Source organism: Acomys minous, assembly GCF_964271855.1.
Source record: "Acomys minous genome assembly, chromosome: 3".
In the NCBI taxonomy this organism is placed as follows: Eukaryota; Metazoa; Chordata; class Mammalia; order Rodentia; family Muridae; genus Acomys; species Acomys minous.
Genome location: NC_140485.1, coordinates 82525612 through 82544877, shown reverse-complemented (window position 1 = coordinate 82544877; position 19266 = coordinate 82525612). Strand labels below are relative to the sequence as shown.

General features: G+C 45.6%; 1 protein-coding gene and 1 long non-coding RNA gene across 4 annotated transcripts in view; one reads left to right on the top strand and one right to left on the bottom strand.

The window, feature by feature from the left end:
• CSNK2A1 (casein kinase 2 alpha 1) overlaps window positions 1-13124 on the bottom strand; it is a 50266-nt gene extending 37142 nt beyond the window's left edge. The window contains exon 1 of one of the 3 annotated variants that reach the window (XM_084775352.1): window positions 13100-13124. The gene's annotated coding sequence lies outside the window, so the exon portion shown is untranslated. Of the gene's footprint in view, window positions 1-12660; window positions 12848-13099 lie in introns of those variants that run through there. The other 2 variants (XM_084775350.1, XM_084775351.1) reach the window with 2 other exon arrangements.
• The window catches only part of LOC311593954, a 22000-nt gene continuing 15581 nt past the window's right edge, over window positions 12848-19266 (top strand). The window contains exon 1 of the long non-coding RNA XR_014777876.1: window positions 12848-12966. This is a non-coding gene — a long non-coding RNA (uncharacterized lncRNA). The remainder of the gene's footprint in view (window positions 12967-19266) is intronic.

Here is a 19266-nt window from a genome sequence, read left to right as displayed (position 1 = left end):
TGAAAAACGAACCCTTGGCCGGGTGTTGTGGCGCACGCCTTTAATCCCAGCACTCGGGGAGGCAGAGGCAGGCGGATCTCTGTGAGTTCAAGGACAGCCTGGTCTACAAAGCAAGTCTAGGACAGCCAAGGCTATCATAAAGAACCTTGTCTTGAAAAACAAAAACCAAACCAAACCAAAGAAAACCTTAGAAAACTTCACCTTAAATTAAACTTAAATCTAATACAACTCAGGACAGCAGTTTTAGTTTGGGTTTTTGTTTTGTGAGACAGCCTAACTATGTATCCCTGGTTGGCCTAGAACTCACTATATAGACCTTGTACTCCCAGAAGCCTGCCTGCCTCTGCCTCCCCAGTGCTGAGATTATGCACCACGATCACCCAACATGGCAGTGTTTAGGTCACTGCTAAAAAAATCAGTTTGCTCCTAGTCTCAGGAAGCAGAGGCAGCCTGGTTTACATAGAGAGCCTTTGTTTTAAAGATGTATAAAGGTCATCCTGGTACAAGTTTTCCAAAAACAGTCATATATGATGGCAAAACCAAAACCAGGACAAAACTACACTCAACAAGAACACAGGTAGCTGCCAGTGGATAATGAAGTCCTTAGGAATCGTATCTGATAAAACTTCTGTACATCAAAAATGTGGAATGCAACATTTTAGAAAAACTGGCCAGAAGGACAAATGAATGGAAGCAAATAATGAAAACAATCTCCAACTAAATTACATAGAAAAAACAAACCCCAGCACGTCTGAACATTTCCTATTCTGCTTAGCAGGACTAACTAACAGTCTTTACTTTTTGAAAGATAAGGGCTGGAAGAGGCTACCCAGAAACACAACCTCAACCGCTGGCACCACAGGAACACAAGCAAAAGGGAAAAGTTGAGTGTGGCGCCCGGGCTACCGCTCAGCTGTGTGCATGTGCCAGTCAGAAAGGCACTTATGGCTTACCCTGTAACCTCAGAATGCAGGAGACTCTGACAGAAAAATCACCTCAAATTCAAGGCCAAGCCTTTCGCTCAGAGGACATAGACAGGATGGTCCTCACTAATTCAAAGCCAACCCCATCTTCGTAGCAAGTTCCAGGACAATCAGAGTATAAACAGAGATCACGACTTAAAAACAAACAAGCGCCGGGCAGTGGTGGCACACACCTTTAATCCCAGCACTCTGGAGGCAGAGGCAAGCGGATCTCTGGGAGTTCGAGGACAGCCGGGTCTACAAAGGTAGTCTGGGACAGCCAAGGCTACACAGAGAAACCCTGTCTTGAAAAACCAAAATCAAACCAAACCAAACCAAACCACAAACAGAGAGAGAGAGAGAGAGAGAGAGAGAGAGAGAGAGAGAGAGAGCGCGAGTGAGCGCGAACAAACAAAAGCACTTGTAAACAAAGAGTCTATGAAGCCAACCAAAAGGCTATATTGAGTTTAATCTCAAGGATTCACATGGTAGGGGAAAAAACTAGCTCCCAAAAGTTATCCTGACATCCCCACACACACATGATATAAGAGTTCATCCCCATTTGCAACAAATCGTATCACTTCTCAAAACCAGAAAAGAGTCTTAGCTAGGTATAGTGGCTCATACCTGTAATCCCAGCACTTGGGAGACTAAGACAGGAGGCTTGCTGAGTTCAAGGCCAGCCTGGGCTAACAGACTGAGTGCCAGTCTAGTCTGGGCTATAGAGTAAGATCCTGTCTTACATAGGACTATCCATCCCTCTCTCATTCCCAGTTCATGACATAAAAATATACAGCAAGACCAGACAGAGATCCAGCTCAGTGGTAGAATGCTTACCTAGCACGGGCAAGACCCAGGTTCACTCCCCAGCTCCTCCTCCCCCCAAAACACCAAAGCAAAGCCAGAAATGCTGGTCTATGCCTCTAATGCCAGCACTCAAGAGGCAGAGACAGAAAGATCACTGCCAAGTTCTGTCAATCTGGCCTACATAGTGCATGGCTCAGTTAGTAAAGACCCCTGTAGCATAACAACCTGAACAAAACCCTGAGAACCTACTCCCAAATACTCTTCTCCAACTCCCACTCACACACCACGGCTCAGGTGTGCATCCACACACAAAATAAGAGCCCCCCTATCCCACCCCCCCAAACCCCGCACCTCTCTCTCAAAGAAAAAAGCAGCAGCAGGGGCCTGGTGGCATATGCCTCCAATCTTAGGGCTTGGAGGCAGAGGCACAAAGATCTCAGCACATTCCAGGCAGCCAGAAACCTACACTGGGTGTGACTTATATACTGATCCACACCTAAGCTGGTTCAGCACCTCACTCGCCCAGCAGGCCACACCAGAAGCCAGATGTACAAGTCAAAGGTTTCTTTAAAAAATAAGAACTCGGGGTGGTAGCGCACATCTTGAATCCCAACACTTCAGAGGCAGAGGCAGAGGCAGGTGACTACTTATTAGTTCGAGGTCAGCCTGGGCTACAGAGTAAGTTCCAGGGCAGCCAGAGCTATACAGAGAAACCTTGCTTCGAAAGGGGGTGAGGGGTGGGGGAACGGGACAAAACCAAAAATCTCTTGGTATCAGAAAATGAAAATCAAGAAAAAAACTAGCAATGTCATCAATGACATGATATGTGTGGTGATTTCATTAATAATCTTCAAAAAAATCCTCTGAGATATAGGATATTTAATCAGATTTTACAGATGAAGAAACTGAAGAGTAAGTCATTCCAACGATGCTATTACTCCAGCTGCAGAGGTGACAAACCAAGGCTTTGTTTGGTGAGCTCTGAACCTCAACTCTCCAAGAAGAGTTCTTTCTACCTGCCCACCCCCCACTTCAGCTAATTCTAAATCCCACTGTTTCCCTATCCAATTCCTTCAGCTGCCTTAGAAATTATACCCAGGGCACACGGTAAGGTCCTCACGGCACCACCAAAGCTCCTAGGCCAAGACTCAGTACATTTATTATGACAGAAGGCCAGGCAGTTGTGAAGCTGAGGGTTAAGGGCATGTGGACGGCCTACGTATGTACAGCAAGCAGTAAGGGTCTGCTCAATGAACATCTTTTGACTAGTCCAAATGGCTCCTTTAAACTTTGATTCAGAAAGGGCACAACTTTCTAATAAATTACCCCTTCCCATTTTAGAGGGACTATCTTTTCTTGAGACAGGACATACTACGTAGCCTAGATTGGTCCATATCTCAGGATCCTATAGCCTAAGCTTCCTGTCCTGGGTGCTGTTCACAGCCACACAGCACCATAGCTTATTTTCTGCTCCTGGAGGCCAGAAGAAGGCATCGGATACCTTGGAACTGGAGTTACAGATAATTGTGAGCCACTATGTGGGTGCTGGGAATTGAACTCAGGCCCTCTAGAGAGCAGCCAGTGTTTTTAGCTGCTGAGGCGTCTCTCCAGCTCTACCCCACACCCCCTAGACAAGGTCTCTCTGTGTGACCTTAGCTGCCCTGGAACTCCCTCTGTAGCCCTTGAACTCAGAGATCCGCCTGCCTCCACCTCCCTGCTGGGATCACAGATGTGCACCACCAAAGCCCAGTTCCCACCCATTCTTTTTATTTGTGTGTTTTTCGAGACAGGGTTTCTCTGTGTAGCTTTGGCTGTCCTGGACTCACTTTGTAGACCAGGCTGGCCTCTCTGCCTGCCTCTGCTTCCCAAGTGCTGAGATTACAGCCATGCGCCACCACACCCAGCCCCCACCCATTCATTTTTAACAGGGTGGTTTTCTTCAAATTGACAGAACATAGCTGGGCATGGTGGTGCACGCCTTTAATCCCAGCACTTGGAGGCAGAGGCAGGTGGATCGCTGTAAATTCAAGGCCAGTCTGATCTACAAAGTGAGAGTCCAGGACAGCCAAGGCTAACACAGAGAAACCCTGTCTTGAAAAACAAACAAACAACAACAAAAAAGACAGAACATTAGTGAGATTGAGAAATGCCCATTAGAACGTAAGTCATAACTAGAAAAATTCCAAGTGTTCATTTTTCTAAGCAGACTAAAATGTTTCAGCTAATAAAAACCGCTCAGAAAAATTCACAAGACCTTGTGTTAAAAAAACAGCTGAAGGGTATTTTGAGATCTGACACATAAAGATTATAAAAGATCCCTCTAACCATGATACTTCACTGATAACAGTGTTTTTCACATAAGAAAACATTGTTATCACAAATGTAAAAAGAGCTTACCCACCATAGCAAGTGTTGTTAAATAAGTTTTTGTTTTGTTTTTTAAATCTAAGGTCAAAGACACAGAACTTGTGGAAACCAATAGAACACCGCTCCTTTATCTTTCGATGTTGTGATTATTTATTACCTCAAACTTTCAAAAAGACTCAATCCTTTATTTCTATAACATATTTGGTCAACAACTGTTGAAATTCTAATCTGGCACTAATTACCAATTGTTTCGTTTCTGTGGGGAAAAAATTCCAACTGTTCACTTTTCAAAGCAGACTGAAATGTTTCAGTTGGCAATTTTTTTTTATTTTGATTTATTGTATTTTGTATTTACTGTTTTGATACAGGGTCTCTCTGCCTAGCCCTAGCTGTCCTGGAACTTACTATGTAGACCAGGCTAGCCTTGAACTCATAGAGATCCACCTGCCTCTGCCTCCCAAGTACTTGGTTAATTAAATCTGTGTGCTACCATGCCTGGCTTGTAATTTTAAATCAGATATTACAAGCATTATTAATTACTGCCTGAAAATGCTAAGCCCTTAGCAAATTTAATGGCAAATCACATCAGATGTAATTTTCTGCAACTATATATTTACACACAAGTTGTCAAGTCACCCAAAGTTGACACAAATGTTAAAAACAGTTCATAACCATGGCAGCTCACTGAGAATGCACAGGCTGGACCTAGACCTCCTACACATATGCGGCAGGTGTGCAGCTTGGACATCATGTGGATCCTCTAGCAATGTGAGTAGGGGTATTTGATTGTTGCCTGCCTGTCTTTGGATCCCATTCCCCTAGATGGGCTGCCTTGACAGGCCTCAGTGGGAGAGGATTCACTTAGTCCTGCTGCACCTGGAGGTGAAAGGGTGGGTTGGTACTCCCTGGGGGCTTCCTCTTCTCTGAGCAAGAGGGGGTGTGGGGGCATGAGGGAGAGGTGGAATCAGGCTGTAGTGATTAAATAGTTACCATGGTGGGTATAGCTTCTAGGCTAGGTATCATGTTAACCATGCTCATACAGTCTCTCAATCCTCACAATGACTCAGTGAAGAAGCAGACGGAGAGATCTAACTATAGTCCCAGGTATTTTAGGGTGCTCAGAGAATACAGTTCCAAAGACATGAGTACTGCCTTGACCAGGATTCTTTGTCCAACTCTTGAGACACCTCAGTTACCCTTCAGGGGATTATTTTCCTTACTGCAAAATCTAAAAACCAAACTCAAGCAGATAATCTCAAAAGTCTTTCAAACCTTGAAATATTATTTTGTCAACTGTATTTCAATGAAAGAAACAGTCTTATTTCTCCCATGCTCTACTGCTTGGTTAGTCCACATCTTATGATCCAACTTGAGTACATTATCAAAGAACAAAGCCAAGCAGAGCATGGGGGATGCCACATGTAACAACTGTACTTGGAAGGCTGAGGCAGGGGAATCAATGTGAGTTCCAGGAATGTCTGGGCTACCTAATAGGATCCTAATAGTAATAGTAATAACAACAACAACAACAACCACCATCACCACCGAATGAAATCCTTTCTCAAATAATAATAATAATAACATCAACGACCAAAAAGTACTTAATCTATAAACTGTACTTTGTACTTATGATTATTAAACAAATGACAATGACAGAGAGAAGATAATAGTTGTAACTTTGAGTAAGCTGAATGTAAGAGAATAGACAGACTACAGTGTAACTCATTAATTCACCAAAATGTACATTCTATTTCCATCTCTTCTAATATACAGGAATATCTTTTTACAGACATGGGAACTACCAACTTATAACGATCCTATCAAAGCTATTTAGCACTAGAATAAGATTTTAGCAGGTTATCTAGTGTCTTCTTCAAGTTGCATCTAAGGTCAGGAACAGAACTTTTAAATATCAAGAGCTTGAGAGATGGCTGAACTGTTAAAAGCAGTTGGGTTAAGAGGATTCTAGTTCAAGATTCAGCACAAACTTGATGCCTTACAACAATCTAGAACTCTGTCCAGTTCCAGCAGAACCAACGCCCTTGGGTACTAGACACACTTACGGTACACAAACACATGTGTAGGCAAAACACACACAATTTAAACAAAACATAAGTTCTACTCCATACCATTATTCTATGAATAATCTTTGCTGCCTTTGTTCTCTAGAAAACAACCATCCCAACATTCTGAGATAAAGCTAGCAAAGGCCAGTGTAAAGTTTTCTATTGTTGTTGTAACAAACTACCACAACAAAGCAACACCAATTATATCAGTTTCTGGAAGTCAGAAGCAGAGGGTCCTACTAGGCCAAAACCAAGCATCGGTCAGCTGTTTTTCTTGCTGGAAGCTCTGAGGAATCTGCCCCACTCACTCAGGTTCTTCGTTTCATTGCCCATGGCTGTACACCTGGAGGTTGGGCTCCTCTGATGGTTGTCAGCTGAGGCTTCCTTTGCTGCACAAGGCTGCTGTATTCATCCCAGAACAGCAGAATAGAGTCTCTAATTCCATCCAAACTTCTTTTCTTTAAAGTTATTAATAATTTTTTGTCTTGTTTTGTTTTTACAAGACAGGGTTTCTCTGTGTAGTCTTGGTCCTGAACTCACTTTGTGGACCAGGCTGGCCTCGAACTCACAGCAATCAGCCTGACTCTGCCTCCTGAGTGCTGGGATTAAAGGCGTGCACCACCACTCCTGCCTAATAATAATAATAATTTTAAAAGTACAGTCTCATTTTGTAGCCCTGGCTGGCCAGAAATTTAGTTATCTAGGCTAGGCTCACTTCAAACTCAGAGAGACTCCCTTGCCTCTGCCTTTAGACTGCTGGGATTAAGGGCATGGACTACCACATCTAGCAGGTTCTTTGCTTTTTAAAGACCCATGGAGCCGGGTGTGGTGGCACATGGACAGTGATTGCAGGACAGCCAAGGCCACCCAGAGAAACCCTGTCTTGAGGGGGAAAAAAATCTACACTTGGGAGGCAGAGGCAGGCGGATCGCTGTGAGTTCAAGGGCAGCCTGATCTACAAAGTGAGTCCAGGACCGGTTAGAATACACAGAGAAACCCTGTCTTGAAAAATTAAAAACAAACAACAACAACAACAACAAAAAGAAAACAAACAAACAAAAACAAAAGAAAACAAAAAAGGAATCCAAACACTTATGGATTAGGGCTGGAGAGATGGCTCAGAGGTCCTGAGTTCAATTCCCAGCAACCACATAGTGGCTTACAAGCATCTGTAATGTGTTCTAATGCCCTTCTTCTGGCTCTGCCATGCAGGTGTACATGCACACCATGTATACAAAATAAATAAATATATCTTTTAAAAAAGGCCATGGATGAGACTGAAGCTCCAGGGAAAAAACAAGATAGAATAATCCTGCGTCCCTTAAAAGTCGGTTACAGTGGTTTTCAACCTGTGGGTTGTGGCACCTTTGGGAGTCAAATGACCCTTTCACAGGGGTTGCATATCAGATATGCTGCATATTAATACTTATATTAGGATTAAATTACAGTTATGAAATAGCAATAAAAACAATTTTATAGCTGAAGGTCACCAGAACATGAGGAGCTGTGTTAAAGGGTTGCAGTATTATAAAGTCTAGAACCGGGCTGGAGAGATGGTTCAGAGGTTAAGAGCACTGACTGCTCTCCCAGAGGTCCTGAGTTCAAGTCCCAGCAACTACACGGTGACTCACAACCATCTATAATGTGATCAGATGCCCTCTTCTGGCCTCCAGGTGTACATGCAGGGAGAGCACTGTATACATAATAAATAAATACATCTTTTTAAAAATGTCTAGAACCACACTAACTTACGTAGTCCCTTCTGCCATGAACAATATTCTAGAGATTAGGGATCCAGCATTTTAGTACGGTCATTTTGTCTCCAAAAAGACTTTCACTGTCCCAGCTACCAAATATCCATCCGATACCAAGTTAAGTCCCCAAAGGTCTCAAACCACTACAGCATCAACCTAAAGCCTCATCTAATACTTCTGCTTCCAGGTTTAAGAGAAAAGTAAATCTCAGCCAGGAGTAGTGTATACAACTGTAATCCCAGTACTTGGCAGGCAGAAACAGGAGGATGGTCAACAAGTTCCAAGCCAGCCTGGTCTAATGAGTTTCAGGTTAGCAAGGGATACAAAGCAAATCCTACCTCAAAACAAAAACCAACAACAAAACTTCTTCATTTAATTTAGGTATGAAATGCTCTGGGCTACACTATATTAACTAAAACATCTGGAACATATACGTAAGAAACACACCCAAGTAACTCCATTTCACTATCCAAAGAAAACCCTCTGCTGAGCCAGGTGTGGTGGCACGTGCCTTTAATCCCAGCACTTGGGAGGTAAAGGCAGGCGCGGATCACTGTGAGTTCAAGGCCAGCCTGGTCTACAAAGTTGAGTCCAGGACAGCCAAGGCTACACAGAGAAACCCTGTCTTGAAAAACCAAAAAGATAAAAGAAAAAAAGAAAGAAAAGAAGCACTATTTCAGAGTCCAACAAGACTCGTTTAATTTTTCCTACTTTCAGTAGGCAGTAGCATTGTTCCTGTAGGCCTAACATTATCAAGAACACAATGGTGCTTTTATGAATTTCACAGGGTCCACTCCCTTAAAAAGATATTCACTCACAAGCAGGTTGCACCTTCAATGTTTTTGCTAGAACATCTGAGCTTAAGGAAAACAAACAAACAAACAAAGCAAAGCCCTGTTTATTTGCAAATGGACTTACAAACTCTACCTTCCACAAAAGCACAAGATACACAGGGGGGTAGGAGTAGTGGTTCCGGCACGCCTGTAATCCTAGCTCTCAAGGAGGCAAAGGTGGATCAATGTGAGTTCAAGGCCAGCCTGGTCTACAAAGAGAGGCCAGGCAAGGTTACACAGAGAAACCTGCTCTTGAAAAATACAAAAAAACACAAGATACAATTTCTGCTGAGCTTGTTGGCCAGTCATTTCGTGAGTTTGCAGTAACATGTAACTCACCCCATCTCAGTCTTCACTAGCCAAGTTATTAACATCCACATTCCTACTAACAATCTGTTGCAGGTCTTTTCTATCATACTCCTCAAAACTCTTCCACCCTCCTCCCACTGGCACTGCTATGTTTAGGTAAGAGAACACCCTACTCCTGGTACCAAAGCCTATTCTCGTGCTCTGCTACCATATTACCACCAACGTAACAACTTGCATTTATTTTATAAACTTATAAGTTTGTTATCTTACGTTTTCTGTAAGTTGTAAATTGGTTAAGCTTGGCGAGGTTAGGATCTCATGGCCCAAATCAAATTACCTGCAAAGCCGTTTTGCTTGCTAAAAACTCTAGAAAAACCCCACTTCTAAGTTATTCAGACGTCTGCATTCAGTTCCTTGTGGTCTACGTTTCCCTTGCTGTCAGACACGAGGCTCCCCGCACCGCACATCACACCCTCTCCAGCTTTCTCTAGAGCACCTCACGGAGTCCCTCTCAGGCTTTACCTTCATCTGATCTCCCCATCTACCCTGATTCCAACTGGGAAAACGTACTCTGATTTTTAAGTGCTCATGTGATCAATCCATGACTAAGCCAGGATCCAGGTTAATTTCCTATTTTAAGATTTTGGAGGCTGAAAAGATGGTTCTGTGCAAAAGTACTGCTCTTTCACAGGACCCGAGTTCCATTCCTAGCTCCTCCACTAGGCGGCTTCTAATCACCTGGAACTCCAGCGCCAGGAGACTTCACACCTTCTTCTGGCCTCTATGGGCACCCACATATATATAAGTTGAAATAAAATCTTTCTTAACATTCACTACATCTGCAGACTCCTTTTCTATTATCTAACAGTATATTTATAGATTGTGTATTTCAAAATATGGATCCTCACGCATGTTGGGTATCATCTACCTGTGTGTTATAAGCCCACACCCCATGTTAAGTCTTTAAGCCCCATTTCTAAGAAAGCCTTCCCCGGGCTGGAGAGACGGCTCAGAGGTTAAGAGCACTGGCAGCTCCTCCAGAGGTCCTGAGTTCAATTCCCAGCAACCACGTGGTGGCTCACAACCATCTATAATAAGATCTTGTGCCCTCTTCTGGTGTGCATGAAGACAGTGTAGTTAATATACATAAAATAAATCTTAAAAAAAAAAAAAAAAGAAAGCCTTCCCCTTCTTTAAATGGCTATACATATGAAAACGTTGTGTTCAGGGCTGGTGAAGTGTTTGCTGTGTAGGCACGAAGACCTAAGTTCAATCCTCAGCAGGAGGGAAGCAGAAATAAGAGCATCCCCGGGGCTGGCTGACTAGCCAATCTAGCCAAACCACCGAGTTCCAGAATCAGTAAGAAACTGTCTCAGTAAAATAAAATAAAATAGTGGGGCTGAAGAGATAGCCTGACAGCTAAGAGTGGGTCCTTTTTCTTGCAGAGGATGAAAGTTCAATCCCTACCCACCCACACTGGACAGCTCACAATTGCCTGTAATTCCAGCTCCTAAATTTCCAACTCTCTTCTGGCCTCCTTGGCTACCAGCACTCATGTGCACATACCCTCACACACATTAATGATGATGATGATAATGGTAATAATAACAACAACAACAACTTAAAATTAAAAAGCGCAGAGGAACTGACGGTGACACCTGACATCCACCTCTGGCCTCCATGTTTGCCTCCAGACAAAAATACATATACGTGAATATATACACACACATGAAATGTGTTCACAGATAAAACTAAAGATGGGTGTGGGAGATCACACCTTTATTTCCAGCACTTCTGAAGGCTGAGGCAGGGGGACTCAAGACCATCCTGGGCTACAGGAGGAGCCCTTGTTTCAGAACACAAAAGCAAGCAATGAGCAACAAAGAGCAGACAAAACAAAAGCACACTGTGGAAATGTAGCCACTTAGTTCATCCAAGTCCAAACCTCCAGCTAACCCAGAAACCGGCCCACCATTCATCCTCTTTGAGTACCTGTTTTTCACTTATTTTCCACAAAAGCTAAAATAAAGTAGGTACGGTGTGCTTAGTTTGACTCAAAGAAAAGTTGTCAAGAGTAACCTAACTTTGCAACTATTAATAAAAGCAATCTAAGTAAATAACCATCCCGTTTCCTTCTTTCTTCAAGTTACACATCCTCCTCCAATAACAAACTAAAGCCAAATAATTTCAAAGTCAAGGAAGGGCAAACTTGCCCTGGTAGGGCTGTGGCAGGTCAACTTTCCAAGACCCTGGACTTCCGGCCTCAGGTCTACTAAGCAAGTATAAGCAACTGATTGGTAATAACTACAAAGATGGTTGCTGAAGTGAACCTCACAAATAAACTTTACCTAGACGGTAGAAATCCCCAAACATATTCACTAGCCCCTTTAGTAACAAGTCGTATCTATGGAGCGCTTACTGTCTGACACTTACAAATTATCTTAGACACTTCCTAGCATAAATGTATAAGCTAGGAAATACCACCATCTTACAAGGAGGAAAACAAAGCCTGCAGACTTCAGGGCACACAGCTAAGTCAGTGGCTCCGACATTTGAGAACCTAAGTGTAGTTCATTGCTATTGGGCTATACGGCCAGTCGTTCGACAAAATAAGGTCTTCAACTCTTGCTGGGGGGGGGGGGAGGCTGGGGGGGGGTAATCTCTCCTTCCTATTTTGTTTCTCATTTCTTCTCCCCTATTCCCCTTCCAGAAGAACTGAACAGTTACAAGAGAATCAAGTCTTCCCAAATAACCTGTCCCCTTTTCACAACACTTTCCTCCTCTACAAGAGCAACGACAAGGCAGCAATTCTCCCCCAACCCTTGACTTTGCTTCCCCAAAACAAACTCCAGAAGTTTCACCCATCACCGGCCTAATCTATGTTCCAAAGCTGGGGAAAAAAAAAATCAAAGAAACAAATTCGAAAGTCCTCTTCTTTCCTAAGGTCACGAGCGTGTACTCTCAGGCAACCTTTCTCCTTCTCCGGTACCCTCTCCTCCTCCACCCAAGGCTCCCAAGGAGAGCACACATGCCCAACTCCACCCATACGGCCCCAATTCGTGCTTTCCCTCGGCCTTTCCTCTCCAACAACCCCGCCCCGGGCCCCCACCACCTGGCACCGGGGCTGCAGGTAGGAAGTTCAGCCCCGCCCAGAGGAACCGGAGGAAGGCCCCTCTCCCGGCTGCCCCGCGCGGCGCGAGGCTCCACGCCACTCTGCTCGGCAGGCCCCTCTCCCTCCGTGCGCCTCCCCAGCATCCGCGCGCGACCCCCCCAGGCTCCCTTCCCCCTTTCCGCCACCCCACCTCCAACTTGTCCCTTAGTCTCCGCCCAGTCCAGCCTCCCTCCTGCAAGAACCTGAAGTGTGACAGCCAGCTCCCACCCTCACACCGGCCGGTCCCCGTGCCTCGCTCTGCGCCTTCCCGGGGCGGCCGGGATGGACTGCAGGGGCCTCGGGTACTGTGTGCGGCTAAGGGGGGGGGGGCAGGGGAAGGCGACAGGCCGCTCCGGGGACCGGGGAGAGCGTGCGGAGCGACCGCGCCCTGCTGCCTTGGCCAGGGCTCACCCGCGCGCCCCGATGACCTCGGCCCGCGGCTCCCACGGTACCTGCGGTGGAAGCGGCAGCGGCAGCAGCCGCGCTCCCCTATCCTCACACAGACAATATGGCGGCGGCGGAGGAGGAGACACACGGCTCGGCCGCCAGCCGCAGGGACCAGAGCGAGGCTACAGCCTCCGCTGCCGGAAGCGGAAGCCCCCTCCCAACCAGAGGCGGGTCGGAGCCGGAAAAGGCGGAGCCGTCCCGCCCTCGGAGGCTCTGGCTGAGTGCGGCCATGCTAGCTTGACCTAGCCTTCGGTCTTGAAGAAGCGTACGGTGAGAGGTTGGGGAGCTGAATGGGATGCTCATCGTAAAGTTTAATAGCGAGAATTAGCAGAGAAGCGCATTTTAGTCAGGACTTGTAATAGGGGGCTAGACAGAACATGAGCGTCCCATCAAGCATACAAACCGTTGGTTTGACACAGCCGAACATGGCGTGCTGGGTTTCCTGCACTCTACGCCTAGCGAGAGAGCGACCAACTGGCAAATCCCTTCCTTTCTTCAAAGAAGCTTGCGCGACCTTCCGTACGGTAGCGCGAAGCATCCTGGGAGCTGAAGTCTCTCCTGCTCGGACCTCTAGTCTAGGTTTAGGTTTCCAGCAGCACTTGTTTTCCACCCTCGAACTTGGAGTTTAGGCTAACGAAAGTTGGGTACCGTCGGGGGCGTGACTCTACAGTCGAGAATCTAGGGAAAGATGTTAGTAACCCTCTACAAAACAAGGCCCTGTTCCTTCTATGGAATCCCATCCAGAGCTGCCTATTCAGAATACCATAGGGTTTTCTGTCTTTCAATAGCGCCTCATCCATTATTTGCACGCGTTGCCTCATCCAAACAGACACCCAGCGCTTTGCGCTATTAATACCAGATTATGTTCTCCTTTTGCTCAAAATTATCCTGTGAATTCTCAAAATTCTCTTTTGTGCACCAAACACTTGCCTTTTACACTCAACAGCCACCACCGCCACCCCACCTCACCACCAAAATAAAACAAACAAACAAAAAAACTTCACTAAATATCTTTAGTCTTTTGCCTTCTCTAAAATTCCTGATGTTTCCACTCACTAAGACTGCAAACAACTTTGTAACTGCAACAGTGTTGCCTCCCTCTCTTTTGAACCGTGTTACAATTAGCTTGTGGACTGGATAGCTTGTATGCATTTGTTGAATTTATTCAGAGGGTCTCTTCTGCCGACCCGCTCTCCTTGAGCTCCCAAATGCAGGTGCCATCATCACTTAGCAGCCTGAGGTCCCTAGCTGGCCTCCTCCATCAGACTGTGAGCCCTCTAATAGACAGAGGGTGGTGTATAGGGGTTGCTGTGTTGAACGCTATTTCATACTGGCCTCACCAATAAGCAATAAGTAAGGCAGAGGTGTGAAAGGCTGAGACAAGGGTGAGGAGGCTGGGTTATTTCTGTACCAGCCATTATCCCCAGCTGCCTCAGAAGAACTGTCTATTCCAGGGATAGGCTTTCCACCCTCTCCAGCCCCGCCCCCTCCCCCTTTCACAGTTTGTCAGCTGACTGGCATCTCTGCTCCCAAAGAGACACTCATGCCCCCACCATGACATGGGAATGGTGGTGGCTTGCAGATATGTCGTGGTGGGCAGCTACTTTTGATGGGCCTCTCCCAGACAGGTCTGTGATAGTTGCTCCCCGTTGCCTGAGACTGAGCTGATGATTATCTGGGTGTCAGCAGTCTGAAGCCATTCTCTTTCCTGGGCCTCAGTTTTCCCTTCTGGGAACTGAAGTAAGTGACTAAGGAGATTCCAAGGTTGCCCAGCTGGGTATGGGGATGCATGCCGGGAATGTCAACACTTGGAAGGGAGAGGCAGGAGGATCAGCAGGTTGAGGCCAGCCTGGGGTGCATGAGAACATTCACGGTCACAAAGCAGAGGGCTGCATCTGGGGTTATAGCTCAGTCGGTGGGTGCAGTGTTTGCCTAGTAGCATGCCCTAAGCTTTCAGTTCAATTCCCACAGCTCTGTATAAATTGAACCTAATGACCTTCAATTGCTTGGGATTAGTGAGTTTGAGGCCAGTGTGAGTGACATCAGATCCTGCCTATAAATAAACAAATAAATGCTATGGGTGCGGGAGGTGGAAGGAACACCCAAGTCGATGTGAAATAGATGTAAAGCGTTAGTTAGCCCTAAGAACTATAAAGGAAAATGATAAGCGGTTCTGAAGAATTGAGTGGCTCAGAAGCTCCCTCTGGGAAAGGGAAAGTAGGCAGAGAGCTCCCGAGGCAGGGCAAAGCTTGCTACATGTACAGGCTGCCTTAGTGTCGCTGCACTATGGCTAAGGGAGGAAGAAGAGACTGCAGGACGCTGGGCTGCCCTCGAGTGAAGGGGAGGTCTTCCTGGGCTGCTGCACCTGCCTCCCTGCTGACCTTTGTTGACTCAGGCAGTGCCTAGGTGGCCTAACAAGTTTTTTATTTGTGCATCTATTTTAGTGTGTGTGTGTGTGTGTGTGTGTGTGTGTGTGTGTGTGTGTGTGAGAGAGAGAGAGAGAGAGAGAGAGAGAGAGAGAGAGAGATTGTTTACCATTTGTGTAGGTACCTTCAGAGGCCAGACACCAGATCCACTGGACCTGGAGTTATAACCAGTTGGGAGCCATGGAACCCGAGTCCTCTGCAGGAGCAGCCAGTGCTCCAAACTGCTGAGTCATCTCTCCAGTTGTGCGCCCCCCCCCCTTTTTTTTTTTCAAAGAAAAGGTCTTACTGTCCTTTCAGCCCAGGCTGTCAAATCCTTGGCACTTCTTATGCTATAACCTTCTAAGTGATGGTATGTGAACCTCAGTGCAGGCTCAATTACTTCTTTCTTTCTTTCTTTCTTTCTTTCTTCCTTTCTATCTTTCTTTCTTTCTTTCTTTCTTTCTTTTTTTGGTTTTTCGAGACAGGGTTTCTCTGTGTCGCCTTGACTGTCCTGGACTCACTTTGTAGACCAGGCTGGCCTCGAACTCACAGCGATCAGCCTGCCTCTGCCTCCCGAGTGCTGGGATTAAAGGCGTGCGCCACTACACCTGGACTTCCTTTTTCTTTCTTTCTTTTTTTTTTTTTTTAACAAAATGAAACAAGAATCATTTTATTTATTTATTTATTTATTTATTTATTTATAGAGGTGTGTGTGTGTGTGTGTGTGTGTGTGTGTGTGTGTGTGTGTACACACAGGGGATCAGAGAACAACTTGGGGAAGCATGCTTTTCCTTTCCACTGTATGGGGCCTGGGGTGGCGCTCAGGTTGTCGGCTCGGCAGCAGGTGCCTTCCCTGGCTAAGCCATCTTACCAGACATCTGACCAGGGCTTCTACTTGCTGGATCCTGCTTATCTTTGGGCACAAGGATGCTGAATTCAGAAGATTCTGCTCAAGTGGACTGGCTGAAATCATTGGATCTAAGAGGGCTGCCAGGGTTACTGCCAGTCTACCTCCAACTTCATGATGATCTCCAGTGCCTTTACAGTTGGCAGTTGGCATAGCAACGACTAGAAAGACCCATGAAAGGAGGGGAAAGAGGGCTGGAGACCTGGCATAGTAGGGAAAGTACTGCTCCCCCCCCCCCCCAAATATGAGGACCTGAGTTTGATCCAAAGAACCTATAGGAAAAAAAAAATCCAGATGTAGTAACAGGATTATAATGCCAGCCCTGACATGGCAAGTGCAGGCAGACCCCAGGGCCTTGAAGGCCAGCCGGCCTAGCCTATTTGGTGATTACCAAGCCAAATAAAATACTGTCTCAAAAACCAGGGTAGAGTGGGCTGGAGAGATGGCTCAGCGGTTAAGAGCACTGGCTGCTCTTCCAAAGGTCCTGAGTTCAATTCCCAGTAACCACATGGTGGTTCATAACCGTCTATAATGAGATCTGCTGCCCTCTTCTGGTCTATAGGTACACATGCAGGCAGAATACTGTGTAAGTAATAAATAAATAAATCCAAAACAAACAAAAAACGAGGTACCTGACAAGCGACAGCTGAGGTTGACCTCTGACCTCTGACCTCTGAAACAGGCATAAGCACACAGCTGCACACAAACACCAGGTCAGGGGAACAAAAGCCAAGTGCGATGGTGCAGTCTTATACTCTCACCACTTGGGAGGTTGATTAGAAGTTCAAGGTTATCTTCAGTTATAAAGGGAATTTCCTGTCCAGCCTGAGCTACAGGAAACCAGATTCTCTTTCCCCAAATAAAAATGAGAAAAAAAAATTGAGAGACTGGAGGAGAGATGGCTTAGTGGTTAAGAGCGCTTGTTCTTTCAGAGGACGTGGATTCAATTCCCAGCACCCACGTGGTGGCTTACAACCATCTGTTATTCCGGTTCCAGAAGACTCTACGTGGCACATAAACATCCATGCAAGCAAAACACTCATATATTTAAAAATAAGAAGCTGAGAATGCTTACCTCATGATGTATATAGAATGCCATTTTGCTTTTTTGTTTTTTGTTTTGGGTTTTTGGTTTTTCAAGACAGTTTCTCTGTGTAGCCTTGGCTGTCCTATGTAAAGAATAGCAAATACTCTTGACCTCTAAGCCATCTCTCACACCCTTATTCTTTTTCTTTTCTTTCTTTTTCCTTTTAAACTTTGAGACAATTCACTAAATTGCTCCCACTGGCCTTGAACTCGCTGTGTTGTTCAGGAGTCCTTGAACTTTCTATCCTCCTTCTTAGGTGAAAGACACTGAGACATATTGTACAGTTGGGAGCCGGGCGTGGTGGTGCACGCCTTTAATCCCAGCACTCGGGAGCCAGAGGCAGGCAGATCTCTGTGAGTTCAAGGCCAGCCTGATCTACAAAGAATCCAGGACAGCCAAGGCTATACAGGGAAATCCTCTCTTGGAAAACAAAAACAAAACAACAACATATTGTACAGTTGGGAGCCGGGCATGGTGGTACACGCCTTTAATCCCAGCACTCAGGAGCCAGAGGCAGGCAGATCTCTGTGAGTTCAAGGCCAGCCTGATCTACAAAGAATCCAGGACAGCCAAGGTTATACAGGGAAATCCTCTCTTGGAAAACAAAAACAAATAAACAATAACAACATATTGTACAGTTGAGTGCAAAGAATGATGGGACTGGCCATATTTGAAACATATCTCACTAAGTGACCTTTCATTATGTTTGAGGTGTGTGTGTGCGCGCGCACATCTGCCAGTGAAAGTTGTATGTATCATTCCTCAGGTGCCTTTTTTTTTTTTAAGACAGCGTCTCTAACTAGCCTGAAATTTACCTGCTGGCTTATTTATTTTTATTGTATGTGTATTTATTTTATGTGCCTGTAATGTACACATGTAGTGTCTGATCCCCGGAAGTGAAGTTACAGACAACCTGGGTCCTCTGCCAGAGCGGCAAGCGCTCTTAACGACTAAGCCATCTCTCCCGCGTGTATGTTTATTGTTGTTTTGTCGTTAATACCTTGGTTCTGAGGCTGGAACTCAGCTTCTCATGCGTGGGAGGCGGGTGTTTATGACTGAGCTGGCTCTCTGGCCTGAGCACCCTCATAGTTTTGAGCCCTTACTATGCATCAAGACGAAATACAAGATGCTTTTCACATTCTGACTCATGTAGTCATCCCAGCAGTCCTGTGACACTTCCTTAGATGTTATACACACCAAGGCCAAGAATACATCTCAGATCTAGAAAGGACACTTGTCTGCGGTGTACAAGGCTCTGGGTTCAACTCCCTGTACTATAGGAAAAAAGGACGAGAGAATGAGAGTGTGTGTCTGGACGTGATGGTGTGCCACGTGCTACACTCCCCGCTCCTGGAAGGTTGGTGCAGGAGGAGTGTTTGCATTGAAGGCGATGCTAGAGTACAAAGTGAATATGGGGCCAGTCAAAGCTACACAGAGCCTGTCTCCAACTGCCATCCCCTTCCCCACAAAAGAAAACAAGAGTAGATATATATGTGCTGTCAAAGGGTCCAGGAGGGTTTGCCACCAACAGCTAAGGGAGCCTATCTCTAAAAGGGAAAGAGGAGGGAATGTTCACTTTCAACATCTCTGTCTGCATTGTTTGATTTTTTTTAAAAAAAATCTTATTTATCTATTTATTTATTTTGAAACAGTTGTCTCACTGTATATCCCTGTCTGGCTTCAAGCTTGCCGTATAGACCAGGCTAGCCTCAAACTAACAAAGATCTGTCTGCCTCTGCCTCCCAAGTGCTGGAGTGTAGGTTACCACCATGCCTGGCTTTTATTTTAATCTAAAAAATTCTCGTTCTGTTCCAAGCACGGTGGCGCTCACCTGTAATCCCAGCACTCGGAGAGGCAGAGGCGGGTGGATCTCTTGAGTTCAAGGCCAGCCGGGTCTACAAAGCCAGGCTACACAGAGAAACCCTGTCTCTAAAAACCAAAAATAAATAAGTAATTCTTTTTTTATTACATTCATTTACTCTGTTCGTGTGTGCCCTAGTCCTCCAGTGTGTTGTAGCACATGCCTAGAACTCAGAGGACCACTTCTGGGAGGTGGTTCTCTCCTTCCATCACGTGGTTTTTCAGGAACTGAACTCAAGTCATAAGGCATCAGCTAAACACTCTCATGGGCCTTCTTTGAACTTTATTGTTGTTGTTTAATCAACCACAAA